At 41.4% G+C, this 19,534-nt stretch overlaps 1 protein-coding gene across 3 annotated transcripts in view; it reads right to left on the bottom strand.

Moving 5' to 3' along the window:
• The window catches only part of LHX1 (LIM homeobox 1), a 394,100-nt gene extending 374,801 nt beyond the window's left edge, over positions 1-19,299 (bottom strand). For 2 of the 3 annotated variants that reach the window (XM_074974974.1, XM_074974977.1), the window contains exon 1: positions 82-323. The gene's annotated coding sequence lies outside the window, so the exon portion shown is untranslated. Of the gene's footprint in view, positions 1-81; positions 324-18,622; positions 18,810-19,283 lie in introns of those variants that run through there. The other variant, XM_074974975.1, reaches the window with a different exon arrangement.
• Positions 19,300-19,534: the final 235 nt, after the last annotated feature.

Genomic DNA, 19,534 nt, shown 5'->3' with positions numbered 1-19,534 from the left:
AATCTTGGTTGTGGGTCTGTGGCTTTACAAAGAATAACAAATAAATATTAAATACAATAAACAATAAATAATAAATACTACCTTTTTGGCTGCAGCAGAAATCTAAAGATTCCAACGAAAATTCCTGGGGATGGAAGTGTTTCTAGAAACTGTAAAAAAGAAAAAAAAAAAAGTGATGTACCACAAGTGGTGAAAAATAATCACACAACTCTGGGTGCAAGGGCTCATAAAAATGGTACACCCCTGGCTCAGACAAATGATACAGTCCTCCAGAAAACTGCAAGGACTTGTTTCCATTTCAGTGAATGGCAAAACTCAAATAGAGTTCAGTGGGAGGCTGCAATCCACACCATGCATTATGCACAGAAACCAAGTGCAAAGTACACTCACCCTGCCTCACAATTAATATTTTCCAGATAAAACACCACTGATGTCTCTCAGGTGAGCCAAAATGGTTAGACCAATTTTTCCATCAGACTTAATAATAACTTTCAACAAATAGCATTGCCATTCTCCTGTTTTATTTTGCTTATCCCTTCAGTAAACTCTGCCTGCTGATGTTTAAAATCCCCAGTTATTTGCCTGGTTCAGCCATACCTCTGTTATTCCAGCGATATCATACCCCCCGTTGCAAACATGCAAATCCAGAGCAGCCATTCGAGGCCCAAATGTCCCCTCTACCTCTGGGAGGATCTGTAGGTTTGGGGCTCTAAACCCCTTGTGTGTCCTGATCCAGCACCCACATGGAGCTCCATTGATTTCAATGGAGGTCTGATTACATGGAGTAAAGTGCAGATTGAAGGTTATGTGGGAGCGATGAAACCTGGTTGACCGCCTGAAGATCTGATGCCAGAGAGTCTCCTTTTTTTCTTTTTTGCAGTGCTCAATCTGATCCAGTTCAATGAAAATTTAACAACTATGTATTGGTCTGAAAACATCCCTCTGCTCTTTTGGCGACATGTTTATCCTGGAGAAAGTTGACTCGCTTTCCATTTAATTGTTTTAAAACCACAATTCCAATCATTGAAAACAGGGCTTAATTGAAGATTCAGCTCATAAAACGTAGTGCAGTGTTAAAGCTTCATTTTTACAAGCTATAACTTAGAGTACATTCTACATTGGCCAGGTTTAGGAGGACAAATGAGGCTTATCCTTGGTGCAATCTTTAATCCATCCAGCATTTCTCAGGTCTTTGCTCACATCCTACAGTCACTTTACCACGTTGTCTGTAAATGTAGTTGAATTAAGTATCATGTTAGTAGATGGCTTGAAGGATTCGTGATAGCATACAGAGCCTTCGCCTGTAGATTGCCCTTTCAAAACCCACCCACGATAGTAGGGACCAAGAGTTATTAATGTTTCATCACCTGTACATAGTAGGTTGAGAGGTCTTGAATCATTTCTCAGTTGGCAGGTATCCATAACACAATCTGCACCCCCGATGGTGTCACATTGTGGTAGAGGCCTATCCTGGAGATCTAGGGTTCAGTGGCACAAGATGAGGGTTGGTACAATGGCCATCCCAGCAGACAGGACAAGGATGGAATGAACCATCCTGCTTTATCCCCCCTCTTTGTCTCTTTTCTGTGAAAGCTCTGTGGCTGAGGGGTGAGAAATACAATCCTTTTCTTCTCACTACAGAAGGACCCCCCGACTTTCCCTTTTTCTATGCCTGTCCCTTTGATCCCTCCTTTGTCTGGTAGTAGGTTCCAGCCAGTCCTGACATCATGGCATGTACTCCTGCAGAGAGTACCGAGATGAACTGTGTGTGTCTTAGATACCATTTCATTTAGCAGATACTTAAGCAAATCTTCATCTGTCTGGCACTATGCTGTGCAATTCAACATGGACCCAATCCCAACAGATTCTGAGCCCCTTTGAAGGTGCTGAGTGCCCACAAGTCCCATTAACTTCAGGATGATGGAAATACGATCCTTTTGCCCTTTGACTTTTCACTTAATGTGTTAAGACTGCCCTTGGGGGATTGGGGATAACCTGGTATCAGGCTCACAAAGAGCAGCTTTTTCTGCATGGTATCCATAAACCGGTATTTAATTTAGGTTTAATAGAAAAGTTATTGTATGTTAAATAAATACTAATTGATTATTTCAAATATATGTGTTGAGGGTTAACAGCTATGTAATGAGCTCCTCTCCATTAGCACAGCTGTTAAACATCAATTAATATGGGTTTTATAATCAATTGATATTTAGCATGCCTAAAGTTTCCTAGTGAGATTTAATGGGTCAGCATTTGTATAGTAGCCAATACCATTTTTATTTTAAAGGAAAAAATATTTGTTGAAGGATTTACAAGTAGGTGAAAAGTTATGAATCTGTTAAATCTCAGCAAATCGGCTTCACATAATTAGCTGGTATTTAATAGACATAGAGGGGCTATCTTCTCAGATATGAAGAGTGGCATTCTGTCTGATGGTCACACTCATATGCATGCCAGGAAGTCACCAGACTAAAAAGGGGATGTAGTTCAGATTCCCTGCTAAACCCATGGAAGAACCATACACAGACGCCCATGTAAATAGAGTCCTAGGGAAGGACGCAGCAGACAGATAGTATCGTCCATTGTTTCAGTGAATGCTCTCAAACAGCAATAGGTCCCTAATCCTTCCACACTCTGCAGATTGCCTCTATTTTGGGAATGGTTTTGCACAGTGGCAGAATTTGGCCTTTCAATTAGGCCTTGATCCAGCTCCTACTGATCTGAATTCTTCCCACTGAGTCCAATGGAAACCAAGCCCCTTAAAGCACGATTCTGCTCTCCCTTACACTGGTGTGAATCAGGAATAACTTCATTAAAGTCAATGGGGCCTGGTTCCCCACTGTCCTGTACCTTGTGTAGGCATTTACACCTGTGCAAAGAGAGCACAAGGTATGTGTAACAAGTGGCTAAAGCAGAACACTAACATTTTGCATCCATTTTGCACAGGTGTGAATGATTATATATGGTAGAGAGCATGGAGAACTAGCCCCAGTGGAGGTCACCAGTGTAAAACTGTTGTGAGTAACATCAGAAACAGGCCCTAAACAAGAGAGAACTGCATTTTCACCAATCTTTAATAAATGCAAGACACAACTTTGAAATTCTGCACTGTCCTACAGATAGCACTTTCCTGAAGGAGCTCCCCTTACTCAGAACATTAAGCAATATACAGACTCGAGCCATTTCTGGATCGTCATGTGATCCTCTACCAACTGTGTTTATTATTCCAGCCGCACTCAGACCCAGTCTACACTGGTGTTGGTGTGTAGGCTACAGGTGGCTACACGCCACTGTGAAAGCCAGACGGCGTCCACACTGTGGTGTGTAGCTAGTGAAAGCCTTCAGCGGGGAGGGGGCCGTGGGGAAAGGTTCCAACAGTGAGGAGCTTCTGGAGCCTTTCCCCACTGCCTCTCCCCCCCGCCCCCATCCCTGCCAAAGCCTTTCACTGAAGCAGGGAGACTCCAGCAACTGGACTCTACACTGCTTGGGTGTGTAGAGAGCCGTGTAGGGCACATCAGAGCTGGCACTAGGCATAAGCAATTGACTAGGGCTTGGAGCAGCTCAAGGGAGTCCCCTTTTAATTATCAGCATGTGTTGTAAATATTCCTGCTTAGGGCAGCCAATGAGCTAGCACCGGCTCTGGTGCACATACCCACTGAGTTCAGACGTGTAGGGCGCTCTGCTCACTTAAACTGTGCTTCCACATGCCTGTACTAGCTGGGTGGGCAGTGACTTGTCCTCTACGCACCAAAATAAGTGTCAACCTACCCTCAGATACATGCTGTGGTGCCCAGAGATGAGATAAGCAACAAGGGAGCCACTTGTAAACGACGACAAGAGAAGTTCTAGAGTCAAGATTTTCAAAGCTGACCAGGGGGTTTAGGCACACAACTCTCATTAATATTAATAGATATGGTGTGCCTAAATCCCCTCATTGGCAATGAAATCACTAAGACTTTAATCCCTCTGTCCATCTCCCCCACCACCATACGCACACACAAATGAATCATGTGCAATCCGTTTAGTGTACACAGGGAGAGCAGAAGGAATTTTTTAATGAAAGGAACACAAATCATAACTCATTTACCACCATTCTCTAGCAGCGTTTCTTCTATAATTCCTTATTGGCAACTTTCAGACAGTTTTCATGCTATGAGAGAGTTTTGTACAGTTTGCCATAAATTCATGCCAGGGGGCATGTAAATGAGCCTAAAAGTATCCTTTCCTCTTTGAGGATGTACTGTTCTATTCCTTCCATACCCAGCTACAGTCTCTTTCTCATCCCCACAATCAGATATGCCCCTCCAAGATTTAAACAATCGCACTAGTTATTAATATACCTCAAATTAAATTACAGCTCGCTGGATCAAGTGGGACAGGTTCTCATCTCAATGCTATCACTATGGCATGCAAACCTCCCCCCCCCCCATTAATCCTTTAATTCAATCAGTTTAGCACTCGTTAAAGGCAGCACTAGACTTATCTGTGCTAGACTTTTAAACGTTACTTAGTACACAGTAACTAACCTGAGTTAACATCACACCTTAAATCCTAGTCTAGGCAAGGTCTATTCTTCCATACTTGTTCAGTGTTGCATGGTTTGGTAATGAGTACAGGCATTTATTTTTTAAGTAGTACAAAACATTACGTAGGATAGATAGAAAGACAAAGAAGTAGTAGGCGTGTCTTACTCTGTGTTTGAACAATACCTAACACAATGGGGGCAATAGTGTGATACAGATAACAAATAAGTTAAGAGAGGGGAGAAAGATTTTAATGGAGTTTGCCTACAGATATAAGGTGCTAGATCTTCTGTTGAAGTCAATGTAGCTACACCAATCTACACCAGCTGAGAATTCTGGCCCAAGAGTTAGGCCTAACCTGATCCTGGCATCCTTGTCAATTTCTTTTTAATAGCAAACTGCCACTCTGGATCCTTTCCACCACCTCCTCTCCCCCCGCCCCATACATTGTCTCAATCACAATATTTTGGTTCTCAGATGGTAACTGGCAGCATCATCCGAGTATCACTTCTCCTTCAAGCCTGAATATTTTGTTCCTAATGATTTTCCTGTTGTGCACAATTTATGTCCATTAGTTCAACAGTGTATTTAATTTTCTTTTTTAAATATTCCTTTTTTTCAAGTCTGGAGAAAAAACAGTACTTAAACCAGAAAGGGCCACCGTATAATGAAAAATCTTAAGGTTGCAAAGGAGCTAATTACTGATGACATGTAGTTATGAACTGCAGTACCAGGTGTCTCTAGGGTATACAGCAAACAGACTAAAATTCTCCTTATAAGCATTTTATATAGATTATGATACTAATGAACTTAATAGCATCACTATCCAAGGACAGCATCAACTTATTGACACCTTATATTTTGCAGAAATAGCTTCTCTTTAAATAGTGCACCCCTGCTTTGAACTGTAATGGTTTTTAAAAGTGTCTTAGCACACAAAGGCAAAATCTTTTTTGAAACAGGGTAGAATTGGTTCGTGATTATCACTGAAAAGCTGGCAGCCACCAGCTAACCTTCTAACAATGAAATATGGGAATTTACCTTCATGCTTCAATGCTTGCTATTCAGCTGTCTACCAGGGTCTAAATCAATGGTTCTACACCCTCCACTCAAGGTTTCTCTTTCAAACGCTGCAGATATGACCTTAAGTTCATCATCTAAACAATGCAGTTCACGTTTAATTTCATTAATCTAAGATCTTCCATAAAATTGCAATATGGCACCATACCTTTCAAGTACCTTCATTAAAATCCATGCTATTTCTAAATCCTATGCATATCTATGAGGTCATACGGTGTTTTATTAAAATGGGTTTTTGAAAGGCTCAGCTCTTTTATCATCAATTGTCATAAGGTAGCTCACAATAAAAAAATAAATAAAACCTCCCCTTATCATTTAGACTCGGAGCAGCTGACCCATCTCGGTAAATTACCCCTTCCCAATTTTCACCCTTCTTCCAAGATTTTACATTTGGAGGGAAGAAACAAATCTTCCTAAAACCGTCTCGTTCATGAATCTTCTGTTATTTATTAGAGGTAATGTAGTTGCCCTTTTAGAAATTAACCATTCCATACAAATCTAGAGGAAAGAAAAGGTGAGATTATTTCCAGGATCTGCATCATGTTCTCTGACTACAAGTCAGAGTTTCCTGATATTTTTGTAATAATGCATTGACACAAACTATCTACTTGTATGTTGCATCCCTTTCATCTGACCGTTTGTCTGTCTTGTTTATTTAGAATGCAAGCTCTTTATTATGTTTGGCCAATGGCTAGCAATGACCTCTTATCCTGATTGAGGCTATAGGCACTATCATAATACAAACAAGCAATAAAATAATAATAATAATAAATAAACTCCGCTCTCTAACCTCTTTAGGGTACAGCCTCTATAGCCTGGTTCTGCAAAGACTTCTGTGCATGCTTAACTTTGCATACATGAGCAATCCAATTGATGTTACGCACTTATGGAAGTCTTTGCACAATTGGAGTCTAAGCTCCAACAACTTGTTCCTGATACTCATATTTTTGGGTTGTAGGGGAACAAACTGATGATGCTAGTTGACTTACCTGTAAGTACCTGTAACACTTTTAGGTCATCCACAGAATACACAGCCACTTTCACCAGATAAGCTACAGTTTGGTAGGGTTTTTTTTTGTCAACTGCAGTTACAAGCACACATCTCCCAGCAACTTATGCAGGAGATGAACGTACACACTCAAGGGCAGAATGCGGCTCATCTTTGCATCATCCTTAAGAACCTATGCAAAGAGGGGAAACAAAATTCCTTTTTTCATTTGCTACGTTCTAATAACGCATCAGCACAATAGGTTCACAATAATACCCCCAAAGCCTCCCATTAAAAAAAAATTTCAGAGCAATAGCAAGGCTTCTTAAAATGAGAGAGACTCATACATCATGGGAATTCTAGGGCGAGAGAATGTCAGAACAGACTAAGGATAACGTTTACAAAAGTGTGAATGTGATTTAGGAGCCTAAATCCCATTTTCAAAAGAGATTTAGGCACTCACGAGCCAGATTTTTAAAGGTGTTTAAAGATGCAGATAGGTGCCTAATGGGATTTTCAAAAACATCTGAGCATCTAGCTCCTAATGCTTTTGAATATCCCCCTACTTGCCTATTTTTATCTTTGGGAGCTTAAATACCTTTAAAACTCTGGTCCTTAGGTTAAGTCACTTAGAAGCTTTTGAAAATGTGACCCTTAGTATCAGTTTCAAACTGACATCTTCTATGTGCCAGGCATCCCTACATCAAGCAGCTCCTCAGGATGACAGAGCAGCCTCCTCACAACAGCTATTGCCCCCTCCCCATGTCTGCAGGAGTGGGCAAGGATGAAAGAGGAGAGAGTGGAGACTTGGCTGCCCACTGACAGCACTGGCCAGTACAGCTGCACTAACGAGCCTGGGGAGAGCAGTCCTACAATGCAAGACTTTGACTCAGCTTTCTCACTTTGCTGGTAGAGAAATCAGGGCCAAAGTGGTGAGATCAGAGAATGACTCTGACTACGATGACAAACAGGAAGCAATCATTTTCAGTTGATCCTCATATGGCATTTTTAAAAAACTTCTATTATTTTCTGCTCTTTAAACAGACCTGATTCAAAATAACAGATAACTTTTTGAAAAAAAATCCCAAAATTGTTTTCGTTCCGAATGTTTCGAAAAGGGCTTATCAGTTTTTTTTAAAAATTAATGAAAATTTTACAGTTCTTGTTTTGTTTTGCAGGTTTTCCTCCTTTTCTTCCTTTTGCCATATTGCGCCTGAAAGGAGAAAGAAAAAGAGTAAAAAGGCAAAAGAGGAGATAAAACCAAAAAAACTGAAAAAGGAAAAATGTTCATTTAATTGAAAAACTTGAATATTTTTTGTAAAAGCTTTAAAACAAAGGCTTTTTATCAAAAAGTATTTCAACAGAAAATTTTTGACCAACTCTATTTTTAAAATAGCTATAAGGTGTTCAGAGTGTTCCTGTCCAAAATAGCTGTTACTAGGGTCTGGGAAAAGACACTGCATCTTGGTCCCTGCCCTGCATTTGCTACTCAAGCAAAACTGACTTCAATAGTTTTGCCTGAGTACAGACTGCATGACCAGACCGCACTGAAACTGCGAGCCTTGCCTGAGTAGGCACTATAGGTTCAGACCGGCCCTTTTAGTTAATTCTCAGAAATGCTTTCCCTAAAATATGGCACTTGCAGGGATGCTGGGATGCCTCCAGCTAAACAACGTTGCTCAAAGCTTGTGGGGCAGTAATTCACCGGAACATACTGGTGAATCTGGCCCTTACCGAACACAATTTCAAAAGAACCAGCTTTTGAAAAAAGCTGAGCTTCCATTTAAGGTGCTTAAACCAGGGTCACATTTTCCAAAGCACCCAGCAGCTATCATCGCAAGACCAATGGCCACTTATTTTGGGGCCTATGTGAGAACTGAACTCTTCTGAAAATCTGACCCTATATGTTTTAAATATGAAAAAAATTAAACAAAACTTGTTTTATTAGAAAAAGGTTAAGTGGCATTTTTATGCCAAAAGAAAAAAATAATCAAAGGTATTCTCAATTTCTCAGCGGCCTGTAAAAAAAAAAACCCATGAATGCATTGACATGAGATCTGGAGGCACCATGGTCCTTGCTGCCTATGTCCATAATAGTCCATTGTACTATTTTGCTTCTGTGACTGTACAGCAAGAGACATTGAGACATTGCTATTGAGATGTCATTTGTGGCAAAGCTTCCACAGTTAATATTAGCTGATGACTTCAACCTTGCCTTCCCTCATTCTTCCATAAAAAAGTACTCAGTCTGCAGTACCGCGGCTACTGTGTAACATTACTCTGAAGAAGCAATTACAGCAAACAGAGTGAGGAACTAAAGACAGGTCACCTAAATGAACTGAGGGAAAAGTACATGAGAAAACAAGAAAATGTCTTCATCACTTTTCAGGCTTCAAATTGGAAAAACAGGGATCAATACAGCAGAACTTCATTGAGTGGTGTGAAAAAAACAATCCAGCACAAGACAGGCAGGAATCACTTATTACAAAACAAACAAGGCAATTAGAACCGAGCAAGAAATAGAGGTATGTGGAGTCAAATATTCATTCCATTGGCCAAAGCTTTGAAGGGGGGGAGCCCTTAAGTGAGGATTCTCCACTGTTGTTTTACATGTGAAACATGAAACAAAAAAAGGGTTTAATGGGCAGCAGTTTACTCCTTTGTTTTCTCTTTTTCTTCCATTAATTTTAATGTTCGTGAAAACGAGGGCGGGTAGCACTGGCTAATGCTAATGTTAAGCCAAGCACAGATAGGTGCTCGTCAGGGTTTCACTCTCCCTAAAGTTCCGCCAAAGGAATCTCAGTCCTGACCTGCAGAAGAACTGCTAGAAGGAAAATAATGTTATTGAGCCATAGGTTCAGATTCCTCATGGCCCTGCACTGGAGACACAACAGAACACCCCCTCGTCTGGGCTCAAAGACAGAGTGCCGAGAATTGTCCAAGCACGCTGTCCGAAGCAAGGACAAGAGACTAGAAGTGCCTGCTTCCAGGCGTTAGTCCTATCATTTCAAATGGGCATCGCTAATCAATTTCAGATGCGTTTATGACTTTTAAAGCTACTCCGTAAGCTTGTGCTGAGTGTAGCCCGGACTTCTCAGTGCCTCACTCTGCATGGTCATTTTGAAGATTCTGTGCCAGATCCTCAGCTGGTGTAAACTGACATAACCTAACAGATTTCAATGGAACTACATGAGTTTAACCAGCTGAGGATGTGGCCCAGAGGCTGCTATGAGGCATTTGGCTCACTATTACCCCTTCAACCTGCTAAACACATAGAACAATACCAGGACTATTCACTTTCAACCACACACAGTAGGGGTCAGATCACAGCTCCACATGCAGGTGAGTCGGGGGAGAGCAGGCAGAAGGTGAAGCCCCTGGAACCATGACTCCACAAGTGAGCTGGGAAAGTGGGCAGCAGAGTAGAGGCAGAAGGAAACCATGCAGTAGAGATGAAAAGTGCCCAAGGACACCAAGATGGTCAGCAGTAGAACCAGGTTCGACCTGGCTCCCAGCCAAGAGCTCAATCCTGTAAGCCACATTAAACATCTTGTACATGAAAGGTACCAAAGTCAAAGCTGTGATTACCATTCTCTGTAATATCCATGGCAATGGAAGGGGTTTTTATTATAGCACATCACCTGCATCTGAAGAAGTATCAGTGTAACCAAATACAACAATCAGCCAATGACCTCACTAGCAACGAAAGGCACAACAAAGCAAGACTGGGCAAATCATTGTGGGTAGAACTAGCTCACTCGTTCCCCATTAAAACACTTATGGCCCGATTTGTGTTCCCCCAGGCCAGTTTAAATCAGGAGCAACTCCACTGACATCAGTGGAGTTACGTCAGCGTGGGAGCAGAATACGTTGCTTTCATCATGACAACGCCAACAAATCAATCCATCTCAACAGAACAAGGAGCAATGGTCTCAAGTTGCAGTGGGGGAGGTCTAGGTTGGATATGAGGAAACACTATTTCCCTAGGAGGGTAGTGAAGCACTGGAATGGGTTACCTAGGGAGGTGGTGGAATCTCCATCCTTAGAGGTTTTTAAGGTCAGGCTTGACAAAGCCCTGGCTGGGATGATTTAGTTGGGGATTGGTCCTGCTTTGAGCAGGGGATTGGACTAGATGACCTCCTGAGGTCTCTTCCAACCCTAATATTCTATGATGCTTCTATATAAGGCCTTCTCAGAATGCAGACCACATTCCATGTAAATTTTACCTGATCAGCATCTGAAAGAAAAGCCACTAAATCCAGTGTGAAGAAGTCTGCATTAAGGGAAAGAGCTAGTAGCAAGAAATCTAAACTGGAACAGGGGGAAAATAAGAAGCTACTGTACTCCAGAGTGTGCGCTGTCAGGGCTGTACACCTGAATACAAACAGCTCTGCCATGCTGGGATTTTATTACCTTTACTGCCAATTCCCACCACAGCATTCTGTAGCATATTAAGTAGATTAATAGAAGTAACCTAGAGGGAGTATAAAAAGTGCCAATCTTCACTTATGGTCCAGTGCCACTGAAATGGAAAGAGAGAGAGAGAGAGAGAGTCTGGAGCTGACATTTGCAGAAGTAACGCCATATTATTAAAACAAATTTGGCATGAGGGAAAAATATGTTTGCTTTGCGATTAATAATGGCGACAGGAGCATATTCAAAATCAAATATTTGTAAGGCACCCCATTAGGATTCTCCCCTCCCCACAAATAAAAACACAATTTACATTATTTAAATCATGGGCCAGGTATTTAAAAGGTACATGAGGTGTTTGGAAGACATTAAGCCTAAATCTCAAATCTAACTTTGAATTCCTATTAGTCTTTAAAAAAAAAAAAAATCTTTAGCCACAATCTCTAGATGCATTTACAGAAAATTGCCAGGCATTGCAATTTTTCTGCCCTTTTTTTCCCCCCTCCTAAAACATTGGTTGTATTTTCTCCCTTTATTTATTGGACTGCTAAATGGATTATTTCAGTAATAAATCAGGCCCTTTCATTACATTTTTTAAGGTATTGTCACTGTTATGAAGTACAGTGTGCCATCAAAATTAAGCTCAGATTGCATTACCACCTATTTTATAGATACAGAATTACTTGATGGATTTTTTTCCAGCAGTCTAAGCACTTTGTGTCTTTCCTTCAAAGAACAACAGGCTCCCTTGCTTCACAGAATCCCTCCCCCGCCTCCCCTCCCACCCAAAATTATGAACATTTCATACTGATTTTTTCATGAGCGTCTTCATAGTATGTTTTAAAAGTGAGGAAGGTTGGCGGCGGGGGGGAGTTGTTTTGTTTTGAGCCAGAGCTCACTACTAACTCAAATGAAAGAAGTTTTAAATATAAACAAGAAATGCTTCAGCAAAAATATCCAGTGGGTCTGATTATTTGGTGTCCCTAGCCTCTGTTTGCCAGGAGCTGGGATTGGGTGACAGGGCATGGATCACTTGATGATAACCTGTTTGTTCATTCCCTCTGGGGCACCTACCATTGGCCACTGTCAGAGGACAGGATACTGGGCTTAATGGACCTTTGGTCTGAACCAGTATGGCCATTCTTATGTTCTTATTTCTAATTTTTCAGGTGTAAAACTGGAGTAACTCCACTGAAGTCAATGTAGTTACCTCACAGTGTAAAACCAGCCTAAACGTGATCAGAATCAGTTTTACTCCTATAATATCAAAGGCTATTGACCCGATTCTGATCTCAGGTGTAATGCCAGAATAACTCAGCTGAACAGGATTTTAGTTGCCCATTGGAGTCCATAGAATTACCCCAGAAATATTATGGTGACAATTTCACTGGAATGAGAGGCTTGCCATAATACACTGTTGTTGGGCAAGATAAACAGAATGTGTTCAGACTCACCCAATTCTAGACAAATCTCTCCCTATGATAGCTCTGAATTTCATTTCTGAAAATTCTTTAATTTAGAGTAGAAATTTCCATTATTTTGTTTCTTTGGGTTTTTTTAAATGTTTAATTTAGTTCTCGTGAAAGCTGCCAGTTTCACAGATCTGGAGACTAACGTCCTTTTGGCACAAGATTGCTTTGTAGTTCAGGCACTCGAGTGGGACTCAGGAGAACCTGCTTTAGTTCCTGGGTTTACCACATTTGACTTGGGTGAGTCACTTAATCTCGCTGCATGCTCTGTCTGTAAAATGGGAACAATAATACTTCTCTCCCTCCCAGGGTTTTCTGGGAGTATATATACGTTAATGTCTGTGCAGGACCTCAGATACTACAGTGATAAGGGTCATATATTGGGAGGTAGGTAGATAAAAAGCATGGAACCCTTCCCCACTGCTCCTGCCAACGAGCCTCAGTCTTGAGTGATAAAAGGATAACTCAGCCTCCGCACAATGCACAATCCTTTGGCTCCTTGCTAAGTCTCCCAACAAGAATATCCATTGATTCATGGACATTAGATCACCTACTCCAACTTCAGATGGATGATATCTCAGATATTAAGGCCGTAGTTTAGGGAAGCATCCTTATTCAGGAAAGCACGCTAAGTATATGCTTCACTTTAAGTGTCTGGCTCCCTTAAAGACAATGGGACTTATGTGCATGCTTAAAGTTAAGCATGTGCCTAAGTGCTTTCCTGAACTGGTACCTAAACAGATATTATACTTATCCTGGCCACAAGGCCAAGAGGAAGTGATCATTACTGTCAAATGTATTCATTGCTTTGTGATGTGGAAACGTGTCTACTAGGAAATGAACTGAAAGCCCCAATTCATTTAATATAGGCCAGTGAATAGCTGTCAGGTGGATATGACTTTCAGTCACTACTAACCTGGGCCATGTGTTCAAACCACTGACCTAGATGTCAATGTCTCTTTGCCCTATTATCAGTCCCCTCACCTCTCCAGTCACCATTGTTACAGGAGTTCTTTGGTTTTTAAGCAAATAGCTAGCTTTTAAGAGTATGTTTTTTCAATGTTTAAAAGTGGAGACTTTTTAAAAATCCAAATTCTGCGAAACTTCTTTTGCTTCTCGCCTACATTAACAATAAAGTGATTAAAAAAAAAAGCGGAATGAAAAATGTGTCAGAAGCAACTTATATAGAACATATCACCCGCAAAGGTATTCTTTTTTCAAAACCTTTTTTTAACCACATATTGGGCCCAACCTTTCTTTCAACCACACTAATACAGATCAGGAGTAAATCCACAGAGCTAAGTGGAATCCTGCCTGTGTAAAACTAGTGTGAGAGCTTAATCAAGCTCACTAGGAGCCAGATTTTCAAACAAGCAAACCTGTCTGGGGCCAGGTTTTTCAGTGCTCAGCACCCACAGCTGGAGGCAGATTTTTCCACAGAGCTCAGTTCCCATTTAAGCCATTGCCAGAACACATGGGCTTTTGTCCGGCTATGCTGGAAGAAGGACAGGAGACACTGGATGTGGTTTAATTAGGCCGCAACTTTATTGTTAACTGTCTGGGAGTGCCCAGCAGATAAAAGTGTTCAGTGCAGGTAATTCCACATATATCTGGGGGCTTCTGTCAGCCCTCCCTAGGGTGACCGGACAGTAAATGTGAAAAATCGGGACAGGAGGTGGGGGCCTATATAAGAAAAAGACCCAAAAATCGGGACTGTCCCTATAACATCTGGTCACCCTAGCCGTCCCCTTTCCCATCCTGATCCCCAGCCCACCCACAGCTGAGACCTTACCATCTCCCGCCTCGAATGAGGGCTAAGGGGGGGCAATGAAAGAGCAGGAGTTGGCTCCCAGCCATGCTACTCACAGGAGCCCCAACCCCTCCTCCCCCTTTTCCGCTCCTTTAACAAATACCTCCTTAAAATCCTTTACCAATCCATTTAGCTGATCACTATATCCTCTTCCAACGGAGCACACGCACTGGAAACCTGCCCCATGTTGACACAAGTTGCAACATCATAGCCTAACTCCTGTTCCATGTTTGCTGCAACTAAGCCACCCCTTTGCCTACGCCAATCTGGAGGTAAGGGAAAAATTCCTTCCCAGCCTCCCGAGAAAGGAGCAACTAGAGCAAAGCTACTATTGCACTACTTCCATGGATGGGAGCTGCTCCACTCTGTCCAGGTAAAAGAGGGCTTCTCCTGCCTGGCATGTACTTATATAACATCCCCTCTCTTCTGATGGGAAGAGCACCATTCTGACCTGCTCTGCAGCTGCTGCAAACTCACTCCATGCCTCTCTATCCTGTAAATAGGTACACGCCTTCCGCCAGCAAGCCGGACAACGCCCCCACTGCCGCCCCTACTTAATGTGCAGTGCACAACCCTCAGCAGCCTCCCTTGTGACGCTTGCAGCCAAGTTTTCAGAAGAGTTCAGCACCTGGTATGCATCCATTGTGCAAAGCTCTTCTGAAAACCTGGCCGCTTCTTTTGGTGGCTAAATGGCAGCTGACCCCTTTACCAGATCTTGTCCTGATTGCCAGTGTTAACCCCTCTTCTGAAAATTCTGGCCGATAGCTACACTTCCCCCCAGGGTTGAAGTGGATATTTTAGAAGAGTAGCTGCTGTGCAATATGTACAGTACAGTGACGCTGTATGGGTCTGTAATCCAGTTCTGGATCCTGTCACGGAATTGGAGCCTGTGCCATTCATCTATCTGTGCAGTCCCTGTAGCTGGTAAACTGAGAGTCTGGAAGCTGATGTATAATTTAAGCCTTCTTTTTCCCCTCAGCATCTCCGATTATCTGCGACTTCAATTCTATTGTAAAGAGCACAGATGCTGAACTGAAAACCTAGATCCAAGCACCCTCAAAATTAGACAACATTCAGATCTAGATCCAAATTATACAGCTTGCCCATGACTCTGTAACGGGCCAAACTCTAGGAAACTTGGAATCCTGACCCAAAGTTGGCAGTCTCTCAGCCATCCCCAGGGAAAAACCACAACTTACCTATAAAACTTTAGGTTGACCTTTTGCTAAGCACAAAGGGGATCAACTGTGAACTCAGAGCCTTTTAGAGAAAGAAAAAAGATACCCTGGAGCATCCCATAAAGAAAACAACTATTTGTGTCTTGAAACTTTTATTGTTCATTAAAGATATATCACAGGACCAAGCTGCTCAAGGAGTTAAATGTATTAAGCAATTTACAATTAATATAGAACTCATTCCAGAGATATCTACCAGAGAGTACAACAGGGCAATTAACCCACTAATACACTAGGCTATTACATCGCTATGTCTCTTATTTTAGCCTGAGGTGATTTGAAACGCATTGGATTAAAGGATATTACAGGAGATAGCATGAAAAATAGCTTAATGTAATGAGCCATCCCGTGATGTCTGCTATTAAAGATGATTTGCAGTTGAAAACTACAACATACAGTAGTTCAGCCATTTAGAAACATGAGTATATTTAACCCTTTTCTATACTGAATCCTTAGGTAAATCAGCATGGCGGTTTCTCCCTTTCTTATCCCACCTTCAATTCCTTTATCTGAGGATTATCAAACACACCTTATTAAAGTACAATGGTATCTTTGGGAGATTGGTGCCTGAGGTTGATAGAAAACCAGTAATCTGCTAATAACTTTTAAAAATAGATCCCCAAGAGAATAAATAAGCTCAGACCAAGGGAGGCTATTTGACTGTCAAGGCATTTGCGAAATGGGAACTTGTAGCAAATTTCTATACTAGCCTTAGGCCTGTCATATCAGTTTCAAATGGTAACTTGAACAGAACTGAGAAACAAAATCACCGTATTGTTATCATCTATCACTGGCCATCTTATTATGGAAATAACGGCACCCAGTTAGATGCGGGCTTAGCAGTTTGAAAAAGTTCCGCCCTTTGGAGCAGACATGCCACAAAGACATCTTTCAGAGAGAAAAGCCTATTGTGGGGTTGCTTGGACCAATGGTGAGTCACGGCTCATCCCTATTTGATTTTTTTCCCTCCAGAAACCAGACCCAAGTGGTCCATTATGAATAAGAACGTCTTAAAATACAAAAAAACCCTAAGGGCCAAAGTCTGTTCTCACACCATTCTCGATCCAGAGTGACTCCAACGGAGTGACAGCACTGTAACTGAGATCCAGATCTATTTCTTCAAACAGGAGCAATAAGACCCTTGCACTTAAATGTGAGGTCCCACTGACTGCGATGGACCATCAGACAGGTGGACCCAGGGCTACAGCTGGGCAAAATTTTCAGACAAATAGTTTATTTGCAGAAAAATGCAGTTTCACGTTGATCAAACTATTTGTGAATTCAGGTTGAAATCAATCCAAAATAATGGGGGGGTGGGAATTACAAAACATCAGAACATTTCATTTTGACATTTTTGAAATGCAACATTTGACTTTTTGCTTCGAAATGAAGTTTCATTTTAAAAAAGTTAGCTAGATTTAATTTTTATTTTTAAAAGGCTAAAAAAACCCACCCCAAAACTTAACGTGTCATTCAACCCCAAAACATTTGTTGTTTGTTTTTGGTGAGAAAAAATGAAACGTTTCTATTTTGGTTCAACCCAAAACAAAAACTATTTCTGATTTTTCAGTTCAGCCACCAAACTGAACATCCAGTTATTCGCTCAGCTGTACCTAAGACCTTGGTTTGCTCTGTGGGTATAGTTGTTTCTCTTAAAGACTGGTGGTTTAATGGGCTAATGCATGAGACTTTATATTTATTGATTTATTTTATTTCTTTAGATTTAAATAATAGTGGAAAAAGAGACACCTATGGAATTGTTTTAGGGGCCCAGACACATACTTAACCTTGTAATAGCATAATACACCCTCCAACGCCAAAAAAACAAGCATTCAGCAGGAACAAATCAACAATGCGACAATGAATCAGCCCACATCGTCTCTGGGAACAAACCCTCGACTTTCTCAAAAATCCCAATCAAAGAAATGGCTTTGAAGGTCACCAGACTCTGGCTACTTCAGACCAAGGGAGTGAGGTCCAAAACCCTGGGACACTCGCAGCGAATGCCCTATCAGTGGCCCCATCTCCTGGAGGCCTGTTTTCAAAGCCACAGCTAAAAGTCAGTTTGATCTTTGTTTCTTTGCCATTGGCTACTTTTGTACCACACTTTTAAAGAGGATGATGTTTATTGTGCTTCTTACACTGGGCGTTTCAGTCCTCTTTGTCTTTTGCCAAATGATGCCCTGGCACTGGGACAGATCTCCAACTGACCTACGTTTCTCAGGAAAAATGCAGTACTAGTAAAATGATACACATATAGTATACACAGAAGTACCTTCCTCTTATTTCTACATCATGCTGTTTCACGGGAATTAAGATAAGGAGCCAGGCAGTTAAAGGTATTTAGGTGCCTGTCACTCACTGGGAGCTAGGTGCCTAATACCTTTAACAATCCGGCCCAGTATCTTTCAATCCACACAGTACGTCTGGATATTTCTGTACATGAGCTGGCTTAGAGTCTACAAGCCGCATTCAAATTTTTTTTAATAATCTCTATTTGTATAGAAGCAGAGACGGTTAAAAATGCCAATTATTTTTCATAAGACGTTTAAAAAAATTCTTCCCCACTCCCCCCCAAACAATTTCTTCTGAAAATGTTTGGTTTGCAACAAAAAATAAAACCAAACAACTTTCTCAGTTTTCAGTTAAAAAAAAAAAAAAAGGTTTAAAAGTTGGGGCAGGGGTTTGATGAAAAAAATCCAGAAAATGTCAAGCAAAGAGGAACATTTTCTGCAGAAATTTTCATGTTGGTTGAAAAGCCATTTTTCACAGGGAAAAAAGGGATTTTGACAAAAAATTCTGACCAGCTCTAGGGAACATTGGAACATAGGGATTGCCAGACTGGATCAGACCCACAGTCCATCTAATACAGAAGCCTGTCTCTGTATAAGAGCCCCACAGAACTTTAAAGAGATAACAACATAAAAGGTGGTGAAGTTAAGGTGAGCTTGTATAGTTATATAGTAACACAGTGTGGACAGCTGTTATGTCTCACACACAAATACAGCCACTTCTTCTTAACTATCCTCCCCCTGCTCTAATATGTCCTTTCTCATCTTATTTTTGGAGGAGGTCCCATATAGTTAAAAAATGAACGATCTTACCTCTTCACGTCAGGCTGCTCCTGGCTTTGACATCTTAACTTGAGGAAGCCATTCCCTGCCATCAATGAAGCTTAGTGAATCAGCCAACAAAAGGTGCTCGAGAACAACAAGGCCAGCATCCAAGAGTTGACTGCCTTGAGCTGGCGCAGTGGAGAAAATCATGAGGATGCTAGCGGCTTTGGTTTTCCTGAAAGGAAGGGTGTACATTTTTAAAAATACATAATTGTCCTACTAGCGCTTTCAGCATGTGAGAGAATCTAGGCTGTCTAAGCAGCGTTTCTATTGGGTGCAATGTAGCAAAAGCACATTGCCCCTCTCATAATACTGAATAAGGATAACAATACGGAACAGTTTGCATTTACACAGGGCCTTACATCCAAGGATCTCAAACAAATGTGAATGCACCGATCCTCATAATACCTATGAGTAAGTATTATTAGCCCCATTTTACGGACAAAGATGAGGGACAGGGCAGGTTAGTGCTAGTGAGTCTGTTGCAAAGCGAGGAACAGATCCTAGATATTCTCTGTCCCAGTTCTGTATCTTAGCCACCAGATCATCCTTCCTCCCCTTCTCCACAATCTGCTGCCCATGGGATAGTACAATCTATCACCCTCCAAGCCCACACTGCACTATAGGCTTCAATAACTAAATCCTCTACCATAATCTGGGTGATCTTAATGAAGGATTTGATTTGTGTTTCAGGGGCAGGTTTCTGCCAGCAATTCAGCCGCCTGGCCTTCTCCAGGGCAGCACTCTGCATCTGAAAAATAAAATAAAATAAATACACTTTGTTGGTTTAAAAAAAAAAAAGGATTAAATGAGTATTTTCTTATTTAAACAATAACAAAATCGACTAGCAGTATGGAACAAAGCAAGTTGATCACAATTATCGGTACAAATGTTTGGGTT

The sequence above is a fragment of the Natator depressus genome, chromosome 17, assembly GCF_965152275.1.
Source record: "Natator depressus isolate rNatDep1 chromosome 17, rNatDep2.hap1, whole genome shotgun sequence".
In the NCBI taxonomy this organism is placed as follows: Eukaryota; Metazoa; Chordata; order Testudines; family Cheloniidae; genus Natator; species Natator depressus.
Note: the sequence above shows the minus strand (reverse complement) of the source record. Positions and strands in the feature narration are given on the sequence as shown.